The 24,812-nt window shown below is 44.2% G+C and overlaps 1 long non-coding RNA gene across 1 annotated transcript; it reads right to left on the minus strand.

Annotated features, from left to right (window-relative positions):
• Positions 1 to 391: 391 nt before the first annotated feature.
• On the minus strand, positions 392 to 24,812 carry LOC125347895. The gene is made up of 3 exons (XR_007210281.1): positions 24,742 to 24,812; positions 3,296 to 3,380; positions 392 to 408 (listed from the first exon to the last, which is right to left on the minus strand). It is a non-coding gene; the product is annotated as an uncharacterized LOC125347895 (long non-coding RNA).

The following is a 24,812-nucleotide window of genomic DNA, read 5'->3' on the forward strand; positions in this document are numbered from 1 at the left end:
GAGATAAGTGTCTCATAGGAACTTTTCTGCCTGGGCTGGAAAGCTACTGCTTTAACTTTAAGCTCATTAAAGATGTCAGTAATTCTTTATTTTCAATTCAGCGCACTAGTGCAAAGGGTATTTGAGTATCTAGATTCATGCCTCCCACAGGGAAAACTTTTGGTGTCTATGCTGGCATGAATGCATTATTGTCCCAGTCCATTTCTTGCTGCTTATCACATAATACTATAGATTTGGGTATGTTTTAAAGAAAGGAGATTTGGGGGGGGGGGTGGTTCTGGTCCGAGGTTACGAGGCCATATCTACCATATTTGGTAATGGCTTTCTTGCTGGCAGCCCCTCAGCAAAGCAAGGCTTCACACAGTGAAGAAGGCCCCGCCCCTGGCACATGCCATCTCTTCTTAATTGCTCTGACAGGATTAAATTTCAACCTGGGTCTCAGAGGAGACAAACCATATTCAAACCATAACCATACTAAAACCAACCCTAGGGCTGGAGGTATAACACAGCAGTGGAGCACCTACCTAGCAAGTGCAAGATCCTGAGTTCAAACCCCACAGCTGCCAAAAAAAGAAAAAACAATCTATCCTTTTTAATATTTTGACTACATGCTTTGATTTGCTCTTTCATTCCACAAACATGTATTATGACCAGTTGATAAGTACCATAATAGTACTAGAAATACAACTAAATATGTGCACACTCTGCATTCTCATATGGCTTGCTTTTTAGCTATCTATATATTTAACCAAGAGAAATGCCTTGAATGCCCTTTTCATGTAAAATGAGAGGAACAGCAGCTTTTCTAAACATCCTTGTGAAGATATTGGAAAAATGAGGTAAGATAATATAAGTTGAGTGAAGGGGCAATGTTGTCCAAAAAGAAATGTACCTATTACCTGACTTGTGAAATGGTAACCCCTCTGTATATCACCTTTAGAATAACAATTTTCAAAAGCAGCTCAAAAAATACAATTTGTAAACTCCTAAGTTACATACTAACAAATCATTATGCTACTGATTTGTTTTAGAGTTGGCTGTGCCTCACAAAAGAATAAGGAGTCAAAGGTCATTTCCTTTAAGTGAGGAAATGTTAAAAAAAAAAAAAACAAAAAAACAACTAGCCTAGAAGCTGGTCTGGTTACAGACTTGAGAAACTGAATCTTCTAGCATGAAGACAGGTTCAGAGCAGCAAGGCCATTCCCAGGCTGTAGAGAGAAGGAGCGAAAGGTGTCAGGAAGCTTTAGGTAACAGCAGGAGTGAGAGTCTCACCACAATGACAATGCTATGTTGACAGGACCCAGAGTGGACTTGCCTGTGGCTACCAGAAGCTGTAGAGAACCTTGGATGGGCTTTTCTTTGGCATCACTAGTGCATTGCTCTTCCTCTACACCTTGTTTCCTGGCTGCTGGGTTGTTAGCCTTAGCCCCACCCTCTGGCAGTATGCCTGGCTCCCTGGCTGTGGCTGGCACCACTATACTCTGGCCTTGGACCCTCAGCAATCTATGAATCAGCCTCATTGTGTGTGTTAGGGGCAGGGGAACATGAACACTGTGATTGCACCAAGCTCTCTGGATTCTCCTTACACCCATCACCCTGCACATGCTCCAGAGTATTCGTGTGTCAGAACCTTCAACAACTGGCCCGAAGATGGTGTGCTTCCTGTTCAGATAAGCATGGGAACAAAACATGATAGACCAGGCCCTGTTCCTTTTGGGCTTTGAGTTGGAGCCTGAGGATGGCCATCCTGTGCATTGTGTTGGGCACAACTTTCTTTGGCAGGCTAGTTATCCTAGCTACTCAGGAGACTGAGATCTGAGAGCTGTATTTCTAAGCCAGCCTGGGCAGGGAAATCCATGCGTCTCTTATCTCCAGTTAACTACCAAAAAGCTAGCAGTGGAGCTGTGGCTCAAGTGGTAGAGCACTAGACTTGAGGCCTGTCTTTGATGGACTTTCCCTAGTAGGAACCTACACAATATCTGGGCCCACCATTTTAGAAAGATAAATAAGACAGACACAAGCTGAAACCAATCAAGCTTTCTGTACATCATTTCCCATTTCTGTATCTCACTTCTGGTTTCTATGACTATAAATAAAACTTGCCCCTCTCTCTACGTCATTTCCCATTTCTGTATCTCACTTCTGGTTTCTATGACTATAAATAAAAGTTGCCTGTGTCTGGTGAGCAGTCTCAAGTATTTTTCATCCAGACTGAAAACAATTTCAGAAATGTAGTAAAGCCAATCAAAATCCTCAAAACTAGAAGACTATGTTGTAATTTTCTCTTCTCATACCCCATGGGTGGTGGAAGCCCACTCTGGAGAGGAAAGAACACTAATAATAATCAGGGCCCAACTTCCCACAGTGACTTGGGCTGTTAATTTCCCTTTTATGAATCTCAATAGCCTACTGAGATAAGGATACTGGATCTAATGGGTGCCATCTTGGCCACATGGTGGGTGATAGGAGTATTGGGTTTAACTGGCACCATCTTGTCTTCATAGTAGAAGCAGGGAAGTTCTACCTCCAAGGTGATGGGCATGCCTGAATTCCTAGAGGCAGGGGCAGGGACTTAGACAGTAGGTTACTGGACCTGGCAGTCCTGTGCTTTGAACTCTCCAGTTTCCTGTAACCCCACCCCCTGATGCTGACCCTATTTAGGTCCAGACCAGCTCAGGCACCATTATGCCATGCCATGTCTCATGTCTCCTAGCTCTCCTCCAGTCAACAAGGCGTCCCACTTCAGCTCTCCAATGAAGTTGATCTGGTTTTTTGGTATTGTTTTTCTGCTTCTTCTTTGCTTTACTACTGTCATCGCTCAGTTTTTTAACAGTGCTAAGTGTATTCGGTGGACTGCAGGTCTTTGAAACAAGAATTCACCTGCAGCCACTCGCTCTCCAATAAAAACCCCCAATTCTACCTCTTAAAATGCAGCTTCACTGTTTCTGGCAACTGAGTTCCTGTATGACTCTACATGAAAAATCAAATCCATAATCATAACAAAATGTAACTTTTTTTGTTATGTGACAAATTTATACAAGTGCTTTCATGTACATTATCCAATTTAACAAAATACAGGCCAAAGCACTTGAGAAAAAATAAAGCGTTTAACCTATGTGAGGAATTCTTTTCTCTTTTAAAAACTACACTGAGAAGTTTGACTGTCATTTGCTTAAGAGAATTATACAACTTTGAGACATAGTCCCTTATCTTATGTAGACTAAAGGGCAATTAAACAATCATTGGTATCACAGTCTGATGTAAGGACAGGACTGTTTCAAAAAGGCTCGTTTACACCACTGAATAGAAACAGAACAGTATATAAATTTCCTTCTGGAAAATCCTCTCCATATGGCCCCAGGCAAGAATTTCAAACTCATCTGTGGGAGAAAGAGACAGAAATAAACCATTAGCTTTTTTTACTCTGATTTCTAACAGCCATTTCCTGAGCAGCCTATGGAAACGATCTGTTCTAAAACTAGGTTTTTAGACCCCAGGCCCAAGTCCAAGAGTCCCAAGTTAGGTCAGGCCACTTGCCCTCCTATTTCAAGTAAAAAGACATGGTGAAGGGCAGAGATAGGAGATTTAGTCCATGGCAGCAATGGGAAGACAGCACTTCAGTACATCTTCAGCCATCTTCACAGGTACAGACATTGGCTTCAGGTTAAATAGGGAGAATTAGTAGAGGATGAGAAACATATGCAGAGTTTAAACAGTCTCAGGTCATAAGTGTGACCTGGTTGACCATGAGCTTTGTCTGTAGAGGAATTCCAGAGGAGTTATCATCTTATCACAGGAGCAAGGTGGTCTCCTGAGTTTGGGACTGTTTGCCCTAGGATAACGGAAAAGATTGTCTGTTTGAGGGGCGGCTTGCCTTTCACGCAAGATGCTTACCTGAATCTTCTCGTTCTTCCTGCACACAAGGTGATTGCAAAGGGCCTGCAGCTGAAAATACCTCAGATCAAAGAGCACAGATTCAAAGTTTGGGGACTTTTTGTTAATTCACCGGGCTCAGACGAAGCATCTTTTCAGTTGTCTCTTTGAGTACCCTTAAACAAAAATGAACTAAGAGAAAGGATGTTTTATTTCTCTGTGCACAGGGATCGTTTGGTTATGAGTCAATGTCTTTTCTGAGAGATAAGGTGCGAGCCACAGAAGTTGGTCATATCTAGGACATTAAACTAAGTATCTCTGTACTGGTCCCTCTCATTTTCAGATGCCAACAATGAAGACAACAATAACAGTAAAATGCAGTTAGTCACCCCACATCCAGGTAGGCAAGACACTAATTTCCTAGCACAGCATTAAGTCAATAGCCAATATAGTTTGAATATAAACCAAGGCCACCCCATCCCCACCTCCACATTTTACCATGGCCTGTTGGCTACATCCAGGAATCCCCCATTTCTACCTCTACTTCCAGGAAGGAATCACACTTTCTAAGGCTTTCCCTGTTGAGATGAATGGGCCCAGAACCCACTCACACATGTGAACCCAGCCTGGACCCTCCTGGAAAGGCGGAACAACACAGACCAGTAAACAAAGTAATTTCAATCTCTTATTCCCTGAAAAACCAAAGGGAAACCACAGCTTACTATAAGAAGCATATTCTTCCATATGTTTGCAGCCCATTCCACAGTTTCTAACTCCACCCTAAACTGTCCAAACACCCAACTCTGAGGCTCTCTTCTCTCCCTTTCCCCACATCCTACATCCTCCAGTTTTTTATTACAAAGCTGTAGCCTGAGCAAGTGTCAAAGTTTCTTGTTTTTGGAAGGAAGAAATGAGGAGTAATTGGGCTTGGCCCTGACAGAGTGTTTTTGGCAGGCTGAGAGGGTGGAGGCTAGGACTATCCCAGTACTCAAGATTGTAGGAGATTTGAATTCCTTTAGTTTCTGGCTGTGAAAACCAGCGTTCATGGCTCTCCCAGTCCATCCACTGAAGACGAGTAATAGCATCAAAGCCTGAGCTGCCACCCAGACCTCTGTGCTAAGTGGCAACATGGGTAAAACTTGGATTAAACAGGTTAGGGAACTCTTGTTGGGTGCTGGTGGCTAACATCTGTAATCCTAGCTACTCAAGAGGCTGGTCTGAGGGGCTGGGGATATAGCCTAGTGGCAAGAGTGCCTGCCTCGGATACACGAGGCCCTAGGTTCGATTCCCCAGCACCACATATACAGAAAACGGCCAGAAGCGGCGCTGTGGCTCAAGTGGCAGAGTGCTAGCCTTGAGCGGGAAGAAGCCAGGGACAGTGCTCAGGCCCTGAGTCCAAGGCCCAGGACTGGCCAAAAAAAAAAAAAAAAAAAGAGGCTGGTCTGAGAATCGGTGTTCCAGGCCAGCCTGGGCAGGGAAGTCCATGAGACTCTTATCTCCAATGAACCACCAGAAAACCAGAAGTGGCACTATGGCTCAAAGTGATAGAAGGCTAGTTTTGAGCAAACAGCCAAAGTTTAAGGCCCAACATACACACACACACACACACACACACACACACACACACACACAATTTTTTTTTTAGGAAGCTGGGTGTCTGTATCATACCTGTGATCTTAGTTACCAAGAGTCTGAGAGCTGGAGGAGGTTCAAAGCCAGCCTGGCAAGAGAAACCTGAAAGACTTCATCCAAATTAACAACAACAAAAACAAAAACAGGGCTGGCAGTGTGGCTCAAGTGGTAGAGTGGCAACCTAGCAGACAAAGGCCCTGAGTTCAAGTCCCTGTATAAGAAAGTGAAATGTTTGAATGAGGACAGTGTTTGCCAATGGTGTGTTGTCTGCAGCTCAGCCTCAAGTCGTGACCCTCCTCTGTTCCCCTGAATTTGGTACAGTCCTACAGTCCCAGTACTCAAGGACTCTCCTGGGCATAATGCAGAACACTACAGTGCCCATTTTAGAATTCTTTCTCATTATATCCTGTTGGGGGAGAGGTTTGAACCTGAAGATGAGTCAAGACAAAGTGGGATTTTTTTATCTTTTTATTTTTTTAGCTAAACTTAACCTGCTCCCAAGGACAGATTTCCGTGTTTGGAAGTGCATCTCCCATGAGCATTTGCTCTGCCCAGTGACCCTGGGTGCAGCATGTAGCTCTCAGCATGAGTCATACCATGCTGGGAAGGAGGTTAGAATTCCAGAAACAAGGCTATTACAGAACTGGCTATGTGCTTTGCTAAACCACAGGGGAAAGGGCGGAGAAGCAGCTGGCGCCCTGCTGAAAGGTCACAGAGCATTATTTTACTTTCCTATCCAGAATCCATGTGGAAATAAACAGAGAAGGCCTCTATCTAAGTAGAAATAAAGCGAGGGCAACTGTGCCCTTTGCACTCTCCACTGTGTGCTTACTGTAAGAGAAGACAAACCCACTGGCCATGGACCCTAAGCACAGGGGAACAAGGAACAGCAAGAACAGGGATGAGCATAAGGACGAATTGCAGATCACCAGAAGAGCATAATGTGCCTCCAGGGTAGGTGGCATTCCCTTGGGGACCCAGGGAACAGTACAGATGCAGGAGTTAAATGCAGATGTTCCTTGAAAGGAAACAAACTTCTTTTCTGGGACCTGAAACTCTGTAACTATGTGCATCCTTGGTTCTTTGGGTAACTATAATCTGGTGAGCCATTTGAGGAATACAGGATGCTGTAACTATGGTAATAAAAACCACCCTGAGCCCCATTCAGAAGAACCAACCATAGCAGCCTTCAACCCTTTTCTCCCAGCAGTAGCTCAGGGAGATCCCACTCTGCTCCTTGTGATAAAGAAAAACGTCCTGGCTCTTTCCAGCAAGCCAATGGCTTTAATTTAACCACTTTTAAATTTAACCACATCTGTTGCTAATGGCCGGTTTTGCATCATCAAGGACCGGATCTTTCTTGCAGCTGTTGATGTTGGCTTCTATGTGCTGAATGTTGCCGGAAGATGCTCTCCTCACCTGTGTCCCTAATGAACTTGGAAGGCTTTGTCTTCCTAGTACACCTTTCCCCAGGTGGAACTGGCCCCAAGAATCCCAGCAATGGAGCACATATGAACATACCTTCTCCAGATCTTCCAACACACCCTCAGTAGTCAGTTCATGTCTGTGAATAGGTGCTGTGGAAAAGCACATACAACTAGCAAGTACTGTGGAGAAGGGTGGTGGTGATCTCTGCATGTTTAGTAGGACCTTTTACTCAATACCAGCAAATGTTCAAGGGTATCAAGCTTTAGTTCTCCAGTGAAGAATGCTTTTTGTACCTGGATATTAGATCTCACCCCATTACAGAAGTTGATGGCTTGGCTCTTGGCTTTCTTTTAGTTATAATACAATTCAAAACCACAAATGAGGCCTCCAGAAAGAGGAGAATGCAAAGTGAATGATAAAAATAGCTAAGAGGTTGAATATGGAATGTTATTAGACCCTATCCTATAGGGCCTTTAGAAAAAGTCTAGGAAGTAGGTATGATTAGTATCCCTACTTTGTAGGCATAGAAAGGATAAATAACTTACACAGCTCTTAAATGAAAAGAGCAGTCATTCAAGTCCAGCAAGAAGGTGGGTTCGTGCCTTGCATGTGTCAAACAAGATAAGAATTTTGATTTTCTGGTATACCTGTTTCTTACCACACTTAGAAAAGATAGGTCAAAACACCAGAATTAAAATGAGACACATGAGAGTTAACTAACTTGAAGGGTTCACATTCAATAAGTACAGGGGAGTCTGGCTTTGTGCCTGGTTTCTCCTCTTGGATCAGCAAGGTACAATATACTGTGTAACATTGGCCCAAAATAGACACAGATAAATACCTTAGCAGAATCCCAAAACAGCTCTGAGGGGGAGCTTTCTCGACAGGAGAGCCCACGGTGTTAGATTAGGTCCCTGAGAGTCATGGAATGTTCATGAATGATCAAGGAAAGAAAAGCAGGAGCACTTTGGAAGGGGAAAAAAAAAAAACCAACAGATTTCAAGATGGAAAAGTGTATTGAGATCCAGGAAGAGTGAGTCTGAAATTGGATGAACCAAGCAGAACAAATGGATGATTCCAGGAAGAAACAAAGAAAAAAATAAAAGGGCCTAGATTTACTAGAACTATCACCAATGAGACACAGTATTTTACACACACACACGCACACACACACACACACACACACACACACACACACACTCTTCCAAAGCCCTTGGTAGTAGCCCAGGGACAAAGAGTTCCAAACACTTGGATGTCTTGGTTTTTCCCTGTGGCTGGAAAGTACAGGTTTGTTGCTTCTTTCTGTCCGGCACCCTGCCCACTCTCAGGAAGGCCATGTACGTCAGTTCATGCCTACAGCATCCCATACTCGGGAGGCAGAGGTAGGATAAACACAATCCAAGGCTGGTTTATCAAAACCCTTGATACTGTACCTGAAAATCAGACTGAAAGCAAAAGAACTTGTAGTTTACATGGTCTAGCAGACATAAGAATTCTGTTCCCCGGGGCTGGGGATATGGCCTAGTGGCAAGAGAGCTTGCCTCGTAGTATACATGAGGCCCTGGGTTCGATTCCCCAGCACCACATATACAGAAAACGGCCAGAAGTGGCGCTGTGGCTCAAGTGGCAGAGTACTAGCCTTGAGCAAAAGGAAGCCAGGGACAGTGCTCAGGCCCTGAGTCCAAGGCCCAGGACTGGCCGAAAAAAAAAAAAAAAAAAAAAAAAAAGATTTCTGTTCCCAATACTACCAGGAGGAGGAAGAAGGGGAAAAGTAAAAGGAGGTGGTCTCTGTGTGGACAGATCATACCTCTACCTTATATCTGACGAATTACAAAATAGGTTTCAACACTTAGGTATATTGGAGGTGTACATTAAATAATGCCTATCTAAGAGTTAACAAAGACAGCTACGTGTCAGTGATTCATGCTTCTAATCCTAATGACTCAGGAGGCTGAGCTCTGAAGATGGTGGTTCAAAGCCAGAGTGGGCAAGAAAGTCTGTGAGACTCGTATCTCCAACCACCACCAAAAAGCCAGAAGGGAAGCTGTGACTCAAGCTGTAGAACACTAGCCTTGAGCAAAAACGTTCAAGGATGGTACCCAGACTCTGAGTTCAAGCCTCATTAGCAGCACAAAATAATTTTTTTTAAGTTACAAAAACAAAGGTTCTGGGGGACTGGGAATGTGGCTTAGTGTTAGAGTGCTTGCCTAGCATGCATGAAACCCTAGGTTCAATTCCTCAGTACCACATACACAGAAAAAGCCAAGTGGCTCAAGTTGTAGAGCACTAGCCTTGAGCAAAAGAAACTCAGGGACAGTGCTCAGGCCCTGAGTTCAAGCCCCAGAACTGGCAAAAAAAAAAAAAAAGCCTCTGGCTTCTGCCTTTGTATCTAATGGCGACCACAGCTGGTTTTGGAATCTAAAGTCAGTTACTCTTCTCCTAACTCTATTTGGTCTGAACTCAGTTTTATGCAAAAATAACTCATCTAGTTTCTCTCATAAAGATACATAGGAAAATCCAGTCTCTCAATGAATAAATAATCCTCTATCTCCAGTCAGTGAGCAGCAAGGAGAAAATTTAATACAAAGTCAAAATGTTGGCTGCTCAGCAAGGCAGACACTGTAGGGCCAAACTGCTACATGAAAGCACCTTCAAAGCATTCTCATCCTTTTCTTTTCTTCAGCTAAAGCATTTTAATGTTGCAAGGTTAGCATGCCCCAAAGCATTCTTGTGGGCCATTTTCACCTTTCAAGTATATGTGCCATGACTTAAATAAGCTTGTCAAAAATCTACCCACTATCTTTCCTTCCTGAACTATGACCTTGAATTGAGCATGTTCAGAAATATACTCCTTAATTGAGCATATTCCAGAATATGCCTACCCAGAAAGTACCCTTCTATGGAAAGTATGCAGGTTCCTTGAATACAATCCCCATGCTTCCTTACTCAGAGAGGACATCACTTTAAAAATAACTCCAACACCCACTTTACCTGGTGCAGGTAATAAATCTTTCTCCACTCTTATTTTTTGGGTGTGTTTGTTTTGGCTTTATGCTCACCAAGGTGTGAATCCATTGTGTTCAGTTACAAAAACACAGACACTGACACAAATTCATTAATAAAGCTGATTTTAATACAAAGCCACCTTTTATTTTCAAGCAACTAAATTCAAGAAGTTAGCCATGCAGCAGTGGCTCTTGCCTGTAATCCTAACTACCTGGGAGGTTGCGATTAGGAGAACTGAGATTTCAGCCCAGACAGAAAGTCCATGAGACTCCTTTGCCACGGGAAGTAATTGAATGTGATAGTGTGCACCTGTCACCCAGCAATGACAGAAAGCCTAAAACAGGCATGTCACAGTCTAGACACATGCTTGTCAGGAAGTGAGACACTATCTGAAAGATAATTAGTGCCCAAAAGGGCTGGAAGTCTTGGTTTAATGGTAGAATGTCTGCCTAGCAAATGAGTTCAAACCCCACTACTACTGAGAGAGACAGAGAGAAAGAACATTAACTAAAAATATAGACTTGACAATGAGTTAAAAAGAAATACAATACAAAGTACTTCGAAACAATGAGACTAACTGTAATAGACCAGTTGGGCTTGCATTTTGCAGATGGATTAGCCTATTTGTACATGATCTACAGTACATCTAAGAAAGAAAGAAAGTCTGTGGAAATCCTTGAAGAACAGAGAGCAGTCTATAGAGATTGTTCTAACCGTCCTTTGAACCTGGACATGGACACCCTTGGGGTGACACACAGTCTGTTTTTTTCTAGAGGGTCTGATTTCACCGATGGATGCTGTGTGTTGCTGGATTTTATTACTACATGAAATTCAAAATCATGGTGTGTAATGCATCTTAAACTTTTCCTATTTCCACTTGGCTATGTAGGGCAAGATGTCTTGATTTTCTGGGTGCATTTCTGACATTTCCTAATGTTCATGACATGCTTTGAGCACTACAGACCGGAAGCTTACTTTTTTCTGCTTCTCTCTAGACTCTTCTGTTGCTTATTCATGGGGAAAATATGGATAAACAATTTTTAATCAAGTCCTGCTCCTAGAAGCCTCCTATTTAAAAAGAATGTGAATTAAAAACAAGAAAAAAATAAGCAACTTGAGCTAATTTTCACAATGAATAGAGACCAAAGAATTTGGACCTTCCCTGCTGTTTTATTTGGGGGAGGGAGGAGTAGATTCTGGATTCCAAACATTTCATAAGTAACATATGACTAGCTATGTGAATTACAAGGTGCATACCATGTCAATTACACACACAGGGAGCAATTGAGTTTTAAAGTCAGGCTGATTCTCATTTTAACCCTGTCAAACTGTTGTTGACTGTAAAGTCAAAGGTACTTTATGGCATATTTTAACATGAAAGCTTCAAATGTGTACTCTAGAGTAGGGTAAAGCCTGATGATGTTCATTTACTATCTCAAAAGGGTATTGTACCAGCTACATTTTTAAAGGAGGGAAGAGAATGTCTCTTGATCTATATGTGTATGTCTACATAAACACATGGAATTCACTAAGTGTCAGCAAGCAGCCCTACAGCAGAACCAAGGTCAACCATTGGAAAATGGACATATGCAATTCTATGAAGGTTTAGCTTTTTAGCTGGGATTTGGTGGCTCATGCCTGTAATCCTAACTACTCGGGAGGCTGAGATCTGAAGATTGTGCTTCAAAGCCAACCCAAGTAGAAACATCTTTAAACTCTCCCTCTGTGAGACTCTTAGCTCCAATTTGCAACAACAGAAAAAAAGGCAGAAGCAGAGAAAGAACTCAAATGATAGAGTACCAGCGTTGAGTTCAAAAGCCCAGCAAAGTTGTAAGACTATAGAGTTACTAGCACTAAATAAATAAATAATTTTGTAGCTTTTTACCTTTGCAAACACAATGAAATACATAACAGAAACAGTTCCTCTTCAATCAAATCCAATCTGTTTTCAGCCACTCAGAGTCTGAACAGATTTTACCCTAGAGAAGAGAAAAGCTTCCTAACATATTCACTCTCTGCCTATGTAATTTCTGCATACCTGAAATGTAGTAAATGGAAACAATGGTATAAAATACTCCAGCAGAAACCCCTGTGGGCAACAAGAAACTGTGTATTCTAATTTGTTGGGCAGCTATTTTTTTATAGTCAAGGAACGCCAAAGACATGGAGTTTATTCCAAACACATATCACCATTGACTGAGACCTGGGAATGGGACAGATAGAATGTCTAGGTCCAAGTTTAAAATCCAAACCATCAGAAGCAAATACATGCATGACTTAATGAACTCTGACTGCAGGCCAGGCACTACTGCACACTCTGATGTCAGTGAGCAATAATAAAGAGATTTGAATGGAGGCCCCTCACAATGATACTCCAAAACCCAACACCTGGGACCTATGAATGCAATTTCATTTGGGAAAGACAGGTGCTTTTGCATCAAGATAAAGATCTTGAGAAATTATCCCGAATTGGCTGAGTAGACCCCAAATCCAATAACAAATGTCCATCTAAGAGATAAAAGATATACACATAGAGACCCCAAAAGACGGAGGGGGGAGCTCTATAAAGATGGACCCAATGATACACTCTGGGAACCAGCGGAAGTTGGAAGAGATGACCAAAGATTCTGCCAGAACATTGAGAGAGAAGATGTTTACTTTCAATCTCTGGCATCCGGGACTGTGCGAGGATAAATTTGTGTTACTTCAACTCACCAAATTTGTGTTAATTTTTTATAGCAGCCCAAAGAAAGATATATGAATAGACAGCTCACTGGGCAGGGGGAACAGACAAACTTATTTCACGACCAAGAAAGTAATTGGTAGTGTCAGACGCTGGTGGCTCACACCTGTAATCCTTACTACTCAGGAGGCTGAGATCTGTGGGATGTAGTTGGAAGCCAGTCCAGGCAGGAAAGTCTGTGAGACTCTTATCTCTGTTAAACTACCAAAAACAAAGCTGGAAATGAAGCCGTGGCTTAAGAGGTAGAACACTAGTCTTGAGCAAAAGAAGCTCAGAACAGAGCCCGAGTCACAAGTCCAAGTCCCAAGACTGGTACAAAAAAAAATAAGAAAAGAAAAGAATGTGTATGTGAATTTTTTAAGAGTCAGGTTACATTAGGATTCCCAAGTGTGTCTTTCTTATAGTCATTGTTTTGGGGACCTTCTAGTCTCACATGCTGACTGAAGCCTGGGCACTGTGGGGTTCGGATTTGGGGCTGTAGTATTTGGCCTTTCCAAAGAAGAGTTTCATGAGAGGTGCGGAGAGCGGGCGTGGGGAGACAGCCATGCCTTTCATGCTGGTGTGCACAGCATCTGGGAACTTGGGATTTGGAAGTGGATCTACACGTTGTGAAGGCCTCAGCCTGGCCTGCCCTGATACAGGGCCCCGTGTCAGGATTCAGCCATGGCTGCTGCGTCTGGCAGCTGCAGAGTGAGGCTCATCTGAAGTCCACAACAGGGACTAGAAAGTTCTCAAGCAAGAAAATGCGTGCCCCCCCCCCCCAACCAAGATTCTACCTAGAGGTCCAGCAAACTCTTCAGTTTCTCTGAAATGTTTCCAGTGAAATGTTTCTGAGAGATTGTTTTGGGGTTTTATCATATTCTCAAAGGCTTGTGTCTCCTGGAAAATAAAGAAACCATGAAGTAAAACAGCAGAGCAAGTCTGAGGGAGGGAAGCCTCCATTGTCAGAAAGAAGCTTCTAGAAACAAAGTTGTACCCTTTACTTACCAAGGTTCCTGGAACCCATTCTGGGAGGAGGGCAAGGTCTGTTGGAAGGAGACAACATTGTAAGTGACATGGAATGTTTGGTATGGATGCGGGGGATCTCTGGGAGCCTTGCACTGGAGCCTCCTCTCAGGGGCTAACACAGCAGAGAAAGTGTTACACACACACACACACACACACACACACGCACGCGCACGCACACACAGCCCACTACAAAGCTTTGGCACACAGAGCCTGTAATGGCCACCCATGGAGAACACAAGCACCCTGCACAACATAGACATTGCCTCTGAAGACTTCTGGAAATACAAGGGGTTCAGGAGGCTGAGTGTCCTGCTTTGAGCTGGTAGTGGGAGCGACAGAGCCAGCAGTTTTTCCTGAATAAATATACATACCCATATATATTATATAACATATGTACATGTTTGTATGTATTATATATGTATGTATACACACACATTACTGAGGCTAAGACAAACCCTTGGCCTCTTACTTAGACTTTTTCCACTCAAAGCTGATGTTCTACCATTTGAACCATACCTCCACTTCCAGCTTTTTGCTAGTTAAGTAGAGAGAAGAGTTTCATGGACTATCTTGCCTGGGCTGCCTTCAAACCTTGATTCTCACAGGTCAGCCTTCTGTGTAGCTAAGATCACAGGTTTGATATGACTTTCTTGCGTGTATGTGTGCCAGTACTGAGGCTTGAACTCAGGACTTTGCTTTCTCACTTGTTTTTTGTTGTTGTTGTTGTTATTCAAGGCTAGCACTCCACAACTTGAGCCATAGTTTCACTTCCCTGAATATAAAATGAGTAACACAGCACTGAAAAACACATGACACAGGATTTTTTACTCCCAAAATGTACAAATGTGGGTATGTCAATCATTCTACATTAATCTACTGACAAATTCTAATATTCAGTCTCATTTGAAAAATCTTCCAGATTCTTGCTCAAGATCTTGGGGCCACAGTGGTAATGGTAATACTTAGATCCTAATGTGCACCCAAATAGTCCTGTGTTTCAGTCAATGACAAACTCCCTATATGCTGGGGGTCCCAGAAGATGATAATGGCAAAAAAAAAAAACCACAACAACCCAAAACCTACACCTAAAACATTGCAGCCATCAAAACATTGTAATACAATACAGTGCTTACCTGTTAGTCATGATGGTTGATGCATATATACCTGTGCGGCCAGTCATCAAAGATACATCACATACAATCATGTAGATACATAAAATTTAGTGATGCTAAAAGACTATATTCATGGTTTATGCATTTAACTACATTATACTATATGGTTAGCATGAGTTCTAGGAATACAAAATGGTAGATGTAACTTGTGGAAGATAATGTGTGGCTCATCATGGTGCTACTTCTTCCCATAATGCTCTGGGTTCCCAAGAAAAAGAGATAGGGCCAGGAATGCACAGCCCTCAGGCAATCAGCACAAAGCTCAGGGAAGGAAATATCAGAGGAGCCCCTGAACACCACAATCACCTTCTGAGAGGTCTCTATTGGACACTCGGCTCTAGATGTCCTTTTTGTACACAAGGGGTCCGCTTAGCTATTTCACTCTCAGATAAACCTGCTCTGTCTGCTTAAATATTTTCCTGACCTTTAATCTAATTTTTTTTGTTTGTTTGCCAGTCTTGAGGCTTGAACTCAGGGCCTGGGCGCTATCCCTGAGCTTCTTTGTGCTCAAGGCTAGCACTCTACCACTTGAGCCACAGTGCCACTTCCAGTTTTTTCTGAGTGGTTAACTGGAGTTAAGAGTCTCATGGACTTTTCTGCCCAGGCCGGCTTCGAATGACTATCCTCAGATATCACCCTCCTGAGTAGCATGAGCCACTGGTGCCCAGCTCCTTTAATTTTTTTTTTTAAGTGTCAGAGAAAATGAACCCAAGCCTTAGGTATCACTCTTGCTTATTAAAAGGTTAGTTAAACACACTATACCATGTAAGAAGGGCTGTTCCTCATACTTTTTGAGTCTACTGTGTCTCTTTGTTGAAACAGAGCATGTGAAATGATGACACCATCTAGGTTTGTGTAAGTACACTCTGACATTCACACAACCATCAGCCAACAAGGAAGATCTTAGGAGAGGAGCCTATCACTAAGTAATTTGTGTATGTGGAAAACCCTGGGTGTTATAAGGTGGACACGGCTCTGCCAACTGCAGTGGGACACTCACAGACTCCAAGTCATCTTCCATGGGTGCCAGGGCTGGCTGGACAGTCTATTATCCTCTTGGCAGGAGCTCTGTGTATCTGTTGCACACTGCAACCATTCTGCAACACAGTCTTTTCATGGAGAAAGGCAGAAAAACCAGGTTCCTTTTTCAAACATTTGCCAAGGAAACAAAGCAAAACAAAACAAAACACACAAATGCATGTTTTGTTGAGTTTTGTTGCTTTTTTATGGTCTGGACATAGGCAGGTAAGGACTAGAATATATATTTATATAGAATGGGATTTCTATAAAATAGCAAAGAGCTTAGAGAGATCCCATTTGGTGGCTTGTTTAAAAAAGAGAAAAAGAAAAAATGCTCAAGCCTCAGCTCTGTTGAAAAAAAAAAAAAAAAAACAGACAAGAAGGACTTGGGAAGAGGAGAGAATGCATTTCTCTGGGGCCTACTCAGTCGTCACCATGGTGACTCCTGAAGGTTCCAGGAATGACACACCGAATTTGCCAGGAGCCTTTGAAATGCAAGCAGCATGGAGCACAAAGACAAAGTTAGTCTGCAGCCCTTGAAGCAGATGCCTTTGACTCTGGATTGACAGCCAGGATGAGGCTAGGCCTGCATACAGCCTGCCCTCCCTGGTATCAGTATATGGGGGCACTTTGCTCCTAAGCAGAATGCCAACTATACTTTCCTTGGATCGAACTCTTCCAAAACAATTGGGAAAATACTGATGCAAAGTTCTGGGTGTGAACTCATGAAAGAGGAGTCTGGGAGCCGTTGGATTCCTGAGAAAGAGGTTTTCAAAAGCACTAGGCTGGAAAAGGAGTATAGGCCCTATGGGCCAAGAAGGTTTTTGTTTTTGTTTTATTGTTTTGGGGGTTTATTTTTCTTTCTTTTTTTTTCCAGATAGCTGAAACTTATTCCTCTAGCTGCCCCTCTGGCTGTGTAACACTGGCTCATATCAGATTCCTTAAGAAGAATACAGACCACGTGTGAAAATGGCCTTGGGCTTCATTTCCACCTGGGCAATGAGCCAAAAGCTGAGAGCCACAGAAGAAATACAGAGAGATACCCAGTCCAAACTGTTATCCTCAGAATTCCTCTAAATGCATCCCAAGGGCAACCTGTAGTGTTGAAAGTCTCCTATTCAGCATTGCAGTGGGGTCCTAAAACCAGGTGTTTGGACTCTAGACCCCAAATGCCTAAGTACCAAGTAGTCACACCCTTTCTCCATGTGTCAAATAAAGAAACATACTGAACGGCAGGGGAAGCCATGGGAAGACAGTGCCTCAACACATCTTCAGCCATCTTCAGGGCTATAGACATTGGCTTCAGGTTAAATAGGGAGAAATGTAAGCAGGGAGGGAGAGAAGTATGCATCATTCATACAGCCCCAAGTTATAGATACGGCTTGGTTGACCATTAGCTCAGTCATTGTCTCTGGAGGAGTTCCAGAGAAGTTATCACATTATTACTGGGACAGAATAGGAACAAGGTAGTCTTCTGAGTTTTTCTGGCTGTTTGCTTTAGGACAATAAGAGGATGGCATTGCTTGGTTAAGGGGCAGTTTACCTTCCACATATAATATGGCTACCTAAATTTACTCTTTCCTTCTGGAAACAAGGCTATTGCAAAGAGACTGTATCTAAGAATAGCTCAGATCAAAGAACACAGATACAAAGCTGGGGGACTTTTAGTTAATTCACAGCACCCAGTTAAAACATCTTTTCAATTGCCTCTTCTAGTCCTGCCCATGGCTCTAAGAAAAACCTACCCTTAACAGAACCAGCTCAAGCAAGTAGGGAAAAGCCTGCTATTGCCAGAACCAGCTTGATCAGAACTGGCTTGAGCTTTACACTGCAAGTAATTTTCAAGAAACTGAAATGGTAGAGGCCAATCAAAATTCAGAACACCTGCGCTCTACCCAGAACTAAAACCTAGAAGCCAAGTCAGGGCTCAGATTGCAGAGTAGGAATTCTTTTGGGCCTACCTTCATAATACACCTGAGTTCTTCAACTCTCCAAATGCTACTTGTCCTCCCCCCACACCACCCCACATGCTACACAATATTTTGGTTCCCTGACTAGGCAACAGCAACCCAACTGAGCTACCCTCTAAGCCACCATTGCAGGCATCCGCTGTCAGGGGTGTGAAGTTCCTAGGAGTGTGTGAAGTTCCCAAGTTTGAAGGAGGCAAGGCCAACTGATAGTTATTCAGGTTCTCCTTCTCTGGGAGGCTCACAGCTCTGAGAAAGCAACAGTCTCCCAAACACAGGAGAGATGGGCCAACTGTACACATCTGTTTCTGAATCAGGTAAGGGCCTGGGGGTCTCTGGCCCAGCCAGCTTCATCCACTAGGACAGTACAAGCATGACCTTCTCTTGTCTGTCCGCAAGAGGGAAGCAGGGAGAGACATGGGCCCCAGTCATTCAGACTCAACAACCTTAGATTGCCTGCTTAAGAACTTTAAAGGGGGCTCTTCTGGGGATTACAGAATCAAGATGACTCCCGGGCATCTTTGGACCCTCTGTTTTGTCAAATGGCTGCCTTTTGGTATAGAGCCACCAGTGGAAAGCACCCTCCAGTCCTAGCCACGAGACAATTGAACCTTCTGGTGACAGGAGAGCCTGTCACCCAGACTAGTTTCCCTCGGTAGACTCCTGGTTGCAGGTTGCCTTAGCCCTGCCAACATGGGTGAGCTTCTATGCAGATTCACAAGGTCATTGTAGAGTCTTAGTAAAGAAGCCCATAGATCAGGGGAACCCTGAACCTCTGCTGTATGTCCTCACTGCCCCTCTGCAGCAGATAGAGGTGCCTGGGGCATTGTCTGAAAGCATGCCACCATCAGTCTTGCCCCAACTGGTGGGGACAGACCCCCCAAATCTGTGGATTGATGGCTCAGATCTACATAGCAGGCTCAGGATCAAGCATTGCAAATGCCCCTCCGAGAAGTGTGGAGCCCTTAGCCAATTAGTCTGGATGGCACCAGTCCAAAAGGGGCTACCTGTATTCTATTATCAACCCTTCAGTACTACTGACATCTTGAAACACCATATAGCCCCTTATTCAGAGAAACCCCATCTTTCAGACACACCCACCAACTTGGGGTGATTGCTGACAACTCTTCCTCACTTTATTCAATACTGAGAAAAGGAGGTACATTTTGACAGAAGCCCAAAAGTGGCTCCAGGAACATGTCCCAGGTGGCCAATTAGACCCAGAAGCACGGGCCTGGGCCGCTAACGCAGACACAGACCCTCAATGGGACTCTAACAACAAGGCACATAAAGATCATCTGGTACAGTATCTTGTAACACTGCTCTAAGGAGTTAGGGCAGAGGCCAAAAAGCCAACTGATATGCCCCAAACCAAAACTGTGCTCCAGAAACCCAAGCAAACACATGCAGACTTTTATGAAAGATTATACAAGGCTGTTTCTTTACCCTTTTTGATCCAGGGAACTCTGAAAACCAATGGTTGGTGAACACCATGTTTGTGGCCCAGTCCTATATAGATATATGCAAGAAATTTCAAAAATTGGAGGGATTTGTGGGAATGAATGCCCCCCTTCCCCCCCCCCCCCAGCTGCTGGAGACCAAGATGACTGGAAAGAAGCAGATGGGCAAATCTTAGCCATCTTAACCCTATGCATTGGCCTGGACTATAGCAAAAGTACACCCTGACCAACAGATATCCCCTCCCCTACAGAAAAACGAATGGACCTATTGCAGGAAATTCAGCCATTGAAAAAACAGATGCCCTAACCAGAATGGAGGGCAGGCCAATTCAAGTGAGAAGGCACCACACTGAAATAGTATTAGGCAGAGGCCCTGCAGAAAAACTTCATTGGTCTAGCTGCACAAGATTCAGACTGGGGGGGGGGGGGAGTGGGGACTAGCTTGGCCCCTGGGAACCCCACAGTCGAATTGATGGTGGAGGGACCAACCAATGACTTCCATGGTAGATTCTAAGGCGGAACATTCTATTGTAACACATCCAGTGGCACCATTCACTGGCAAGGAAATCACCATCGTGGGAGCTACTGGCTCCCAGGTCACACGACCTTTTCATCCAACCCAAGTCTGCCAACTTGGTGGCTATCTAGGGTCCCATGAGTTCCTATACTTACCAGACTTCCCAATCTGTCTAAATTGGTAACTCAGGTTACCTTCATCCTGAGGGAGTCAGCCTACCTGACACTGAGAAATGAGGTGGCCTTAAGAATAGAAAGTGACACATCCATGAGAATCGCCATGGTGTTTCTGCAATCAAGATGAGAAAAACAGGGTGTAAGATATCACAGGAAATGTACACACTGCCCTATTATGTAACTGTACCCCTTTTGCACAACAACTTGTCAAAAATATTTAATTAATAAATAAATTTTTAAAAAAATTTTAAAAAATTAAAAAAAAAAGATGAGCTGACTAAAAATCCACCTAGCCTAGTACCTTTCTTGGCTGAAGGCAGTCCTCCAGGCATGGCTAAAATTCACCATACTCCAGAAGGAAACACCATAAGACAGAGGTTATATCCAATGCCTCACGATGCTCTGCTGGGCATCAAAACCCATGTCCAGAGACTTCAGAAAGCAGGTATCCTGATGGAAAGCCTGTCGCCATGGAACACTCCCTTGCTGCTGGTGAAAATACAAGGGGGAAAAGCACCCCTCACCTTGGAAACTAGACTCACTCTTAACAAGTAAGGGAGTCAAAATGGTCCAGAAACTGAAAAAAAAGATAGGGGCGCTGGTAGCTCACGCCTGTAATCTTAGCTACTCAGAAGGCTGAGATCTGAGGACTGTGGTTGGAAGCCAGCCTGGGCAGAAAACATCAGTGAGACTCTTGTCTTTAATTAACCACAAAAAAGGTAGAAGTGGGGCTATGGCTCAAGTGGTAGAGTAATAGCCTTAAGCAAAAGAGCCCAGGGAAAGTGCCCAGGCCTGGAGTTCAATCCCCATTATTGGCATACCCACATAGGCACACAGGAGAAAAGAAACTATTTCCACTCAGTTGGTGGGGCCCCATGTTGTCACACCCACTAGAAAGTTTACAGGTATCACTCCTTGGATCCACCATGTATGAGTTAAGAGCTATCCCAGAGGATCCAGAGACCTGGAAAGTAAAAAGCTCACCACCAAGACCCACTGTGAAGAAATCTGAAGAGAGAACAAGACAACAGCCCCATTTTGGTCACCCATCAGCTGACTGATCCACACACATAGCAGAAGCTTGAGGATGACCTTTCAGAGTATTAGCAATAAATGCTGTGTCTGGACTGTGTATAAAAACTATAACATTTGAGGATGAATATCAGGACTGAGTATACACCACCAGATCAGAATAAACCATATCTTGGACATTAGTTTATGGGTTAAACTGAAGGCCAGGGACAGTGTTAGCAATTTCCCCAGACCCACCCATTAGGAGCTGTTTGGAGGATGGTTCTCAAGACTAGGCAGACTCTAGACTTAGCAGGCCTAGTCTTATCCATAACAGCAGGTGCTTAATCACTCTGTGCATACTCCCCCTCATAGTTCACTCTTTAGCATCCTAGAACAGGCAGTGGAAAGGAAGATGGGTGCACGTCCTTGCATTGTAAGGATATCAGCCTCTAGATCAACACAATTTATTAAAAGATGCTGTTCTCTAATATATAGAGAACATCAAAGGGGAGGTAATTTTTTAAAAACTGCCATTATCAGAACTAGCTCAACCTGGTAAGGAAAAGCCTGCTAGGGCCAGAACCAGCTTGATCAAAACTAGCTTGATGACCTAGAGAAGGGAAAGAAAACAGGGCATAAGATATCACAAGAAATGTACACACTACCTTCCTATGTAACTGTACCCTTTTTGCACAACACCTTGTCAAAAAAATTGTGTTCAATTAATAAATAAATTAAATTAAAAAATAAAAAAATTAGCTTGAGCTTTATACTTTGAGTAATTTTCAAGAAACTGTATTCATTCAGATAAAATAAAACTCAGAAAAACCTGTCAGCTACCCAGAGCTAAAACCCAGAACCCAAGAGCCATAAAAGGATTGTACTCCTGCCAGTCAGGGTTCAGCCTTCAGGGTAGGGAGTCCTCTGGACCTGCCAGTGTAACAAACCTGAGTTCTCTAACCTTCCCAGTGCCACTTGCTTCTCCCTGGAATATTTTTTGCAACAATGGGAACCCACACAACAGGAAGCACAGCATGACCAGTATCCCCCAGAAAACCACCTTACCACACACCTGGGGTGTCGCTTTCCCAAGGGAACTGATATTGTAGAAAGATCCTTTTCATGGAGTCCATACAGTCAGGTACAGTGGAAACATGTCACCACTCAAAATGCCAGCTACCACCGCTAACCTCAAGGGCCTGGTGACCACCCTGTCATAAGCCTATAATAGGCCTCACTCAGGCTTGGCTGCTTACCCAAGAAGCCAGGCACAGCCATGCTGACCAGCCACATTGGAAAGCCTAGGAAGGTACAGAAACTTCTCCAGTGAGGCCCAACTTCATTTTGAAGGAAAGAAAGGGAATTTTTAGGTAGATAGGAATAAAAAGCGATGGATAAAACATGTAGCAGGTGATACATGGGCCATCATGGCATTCCTTGTTCCATAATGCTTTGGACTCCTAATCAAATGCTTTCTTCCCATAATGCTTTGAGTTCCCACTCAAACATTTCTTCCCATAATGCCCTGGGCATTATGCTCAGTTCATGAAAAGAGCCAAGGTGGCACATACACAAGCCACCAAGCAACCAATATAAAGCCCAAAGGAGGAGCTATGGGAGGAGCCCCAGAGTACAAAATTGCCTTCCAACAGGAATCCACTGAACTCCTTTTTGGGGGCCCTCTCTAAACAAAGTCCCATTACTTTCAGGACTTTCCTTTCACCTTTGAACAAACTTACTATTACCCTGTCTTTTAATTCTTTAATGGACAAAGAAAATGGATCCTTTTCCTAGACAACATCAGTCTCAGACCCCACAATAGCCCTGAGTCTAAAACTGAAGGGTCTGGCCACAAGGTCTTCCATAACATTTTTCTAAGATGGGACTTCCCAGAATTCCTTAATCCAAAATGCATGGAAATGACCCCTTTCTCCCTGATAAGGACAGACCCCATGTGGAGCTCTGTTTTCTTTCCTTCCCTGTCCCTAACATGCATCTTGATGATTGCAAATCTGCCCAACCCAGAAAGCAAACAAGGAATAAAGTTCTGAGCAAAATCTGCACTCACCTCCCTAAACTATTTATTCTGATTTTTCGACAAGTGAGTTAATTGGATGGGTCCCCGTGACAGACATTCCATCCTGAAATTCATAGCTCCCTGCCAAAACAACATATTGCATGCTGCTATATTTCCACACTGGAATCAGAGCTGCCGCTGAGTGTGGATCCTGAGTGGTTTTATTTGGAAATGGGGAGACTGAAGACCTAGAAAGACAGCACCTCCTGAGTTCCAAGTCACCTGCCTGCTGCCCTTGATGGCAGCACCTGCTTCGTTTGTTTTTTTATTGTCGCTTTGGCTTTGCAGAGTTCAGGTTCAAAGGCAGCCACAGGGAGTGAAGAGGCAGATACCTGTTTTGAGGTGTTACCCAGCTGGTGGGGGGCCTCCTTGAAGCCAGGGAAATATTGGTCCTGTCTACCTACCACCTGATGGTCCTACATTCCCTTGATGGACAGGTTCCTGTCAGGAATCCCTGTCCTATGTCCCCAAGCAGGGCACCTGGATCTCCAGTTAATCTGGCTGCTTCGTAGGGGAAGCAGAACTGGTCCTGACCTTCCAGAGAGAAGGATAATAAATAACGAGGAAAGCACGGGGTTATTGAATGAATTTTGGTCAGCCCTCAACCACCCATCTGTAGCCCCAGTGCTGATCTGAGGGGCCTATTCCCTTTCAGCAAAAATCAGCATCTGATTCCCCTGACACAAAGATGTTCAGGTCCCAGGGTTTCTGTCTATCTCAGCACCTGTCCATCCACCTGGCAGGGCCCAGCATCCACAATCTCTTGCTTCCCAGGCCCCTTTCTCTGGTCCCCTTACAGTTAAGGAGCACCAGTGCTAAAATAGCAGAGACTGGGCTGTCCTCGCAGGACTTGGGGCTGCCCTTCTTGCCCCCTCCACACTGTGTACCCTGCGCTATCACTACAGATGGAGAGAAGCGTGTTTGCTTCCCATCTTGGTTCCCACAGGGGTCAGCACTCAGCCAACAGACAGCAGATATCTGCATCCAAACCCCTAGGGTCCCCAGAGCCTCTGACTCCTCCCTCAGAGTCCCTGGCCCCGCCCCAGAGCCCCTGACTCCACCTTCACAGAGCTTGACTCTGCCCTCAGAGCCTCTGACCCCACCCTCACAGAGCCCCGACTCGGCCCCAGAGTCCCTGGCTCCGGCTCTGTAGAGCCCCTGATCCCATCTCTCAAAGCCCTTGACCCCAGCCCTAAGTCATTAGCCATACCCCCGCAGAGCTCCTGACCTTTCCCTCACATAGTCTCTGACCTCACCCTACAGACTCCCTGGCTTTGCCCCCATAAAGTTTCGACTCCACCCTTTGGGTCCCCTGCTCCTGCCTCATAGAGCACAGAATCTACCACCTTAAGAACCCCTGATTCTACTTTCACAGAGACTCACCCCACCCCAGAGTCCCTGGCTCTGCCCCGGTAAAGACCGTCACTCCATGCCACACAGCCCTGACTCTGCCCTCACAGAACCCTTACTCATCCCCCACAAAGTCTCTGACTCTGCTCCCACAAAGTCTGTGACTCTGCCCCTACTGAGCCCCTGACTCCACTCCCTGTGGCCCCCATCAGCTCAGTGTAGTAGGTGACACTAAGCCCAGTGGTCTCCCAAGCCCCAGGTGTCCTTACTCCAAAATGGCTTCACCTGCATGACCTACCATTCTCCAGCTCCCTGCCCCTGGCACCTCTCCATTCCATAGGTCACAATGGTGAACTAACAATTGCTCCA

This window comes from Perognathus longimembris, chromosome 3 (genome assembly GCF_023159225.1).
Source record: "Perognathus longimembris pacificus isolate PPM17 chromosome 3, ASM2315922v1, whole genome shotgun sequence".
NCBI lineage: Eukaryota > Metazoa > Chordata > Mammalia > Rodentia > Heteromyidae > Perognathus > Perognathus longimembris.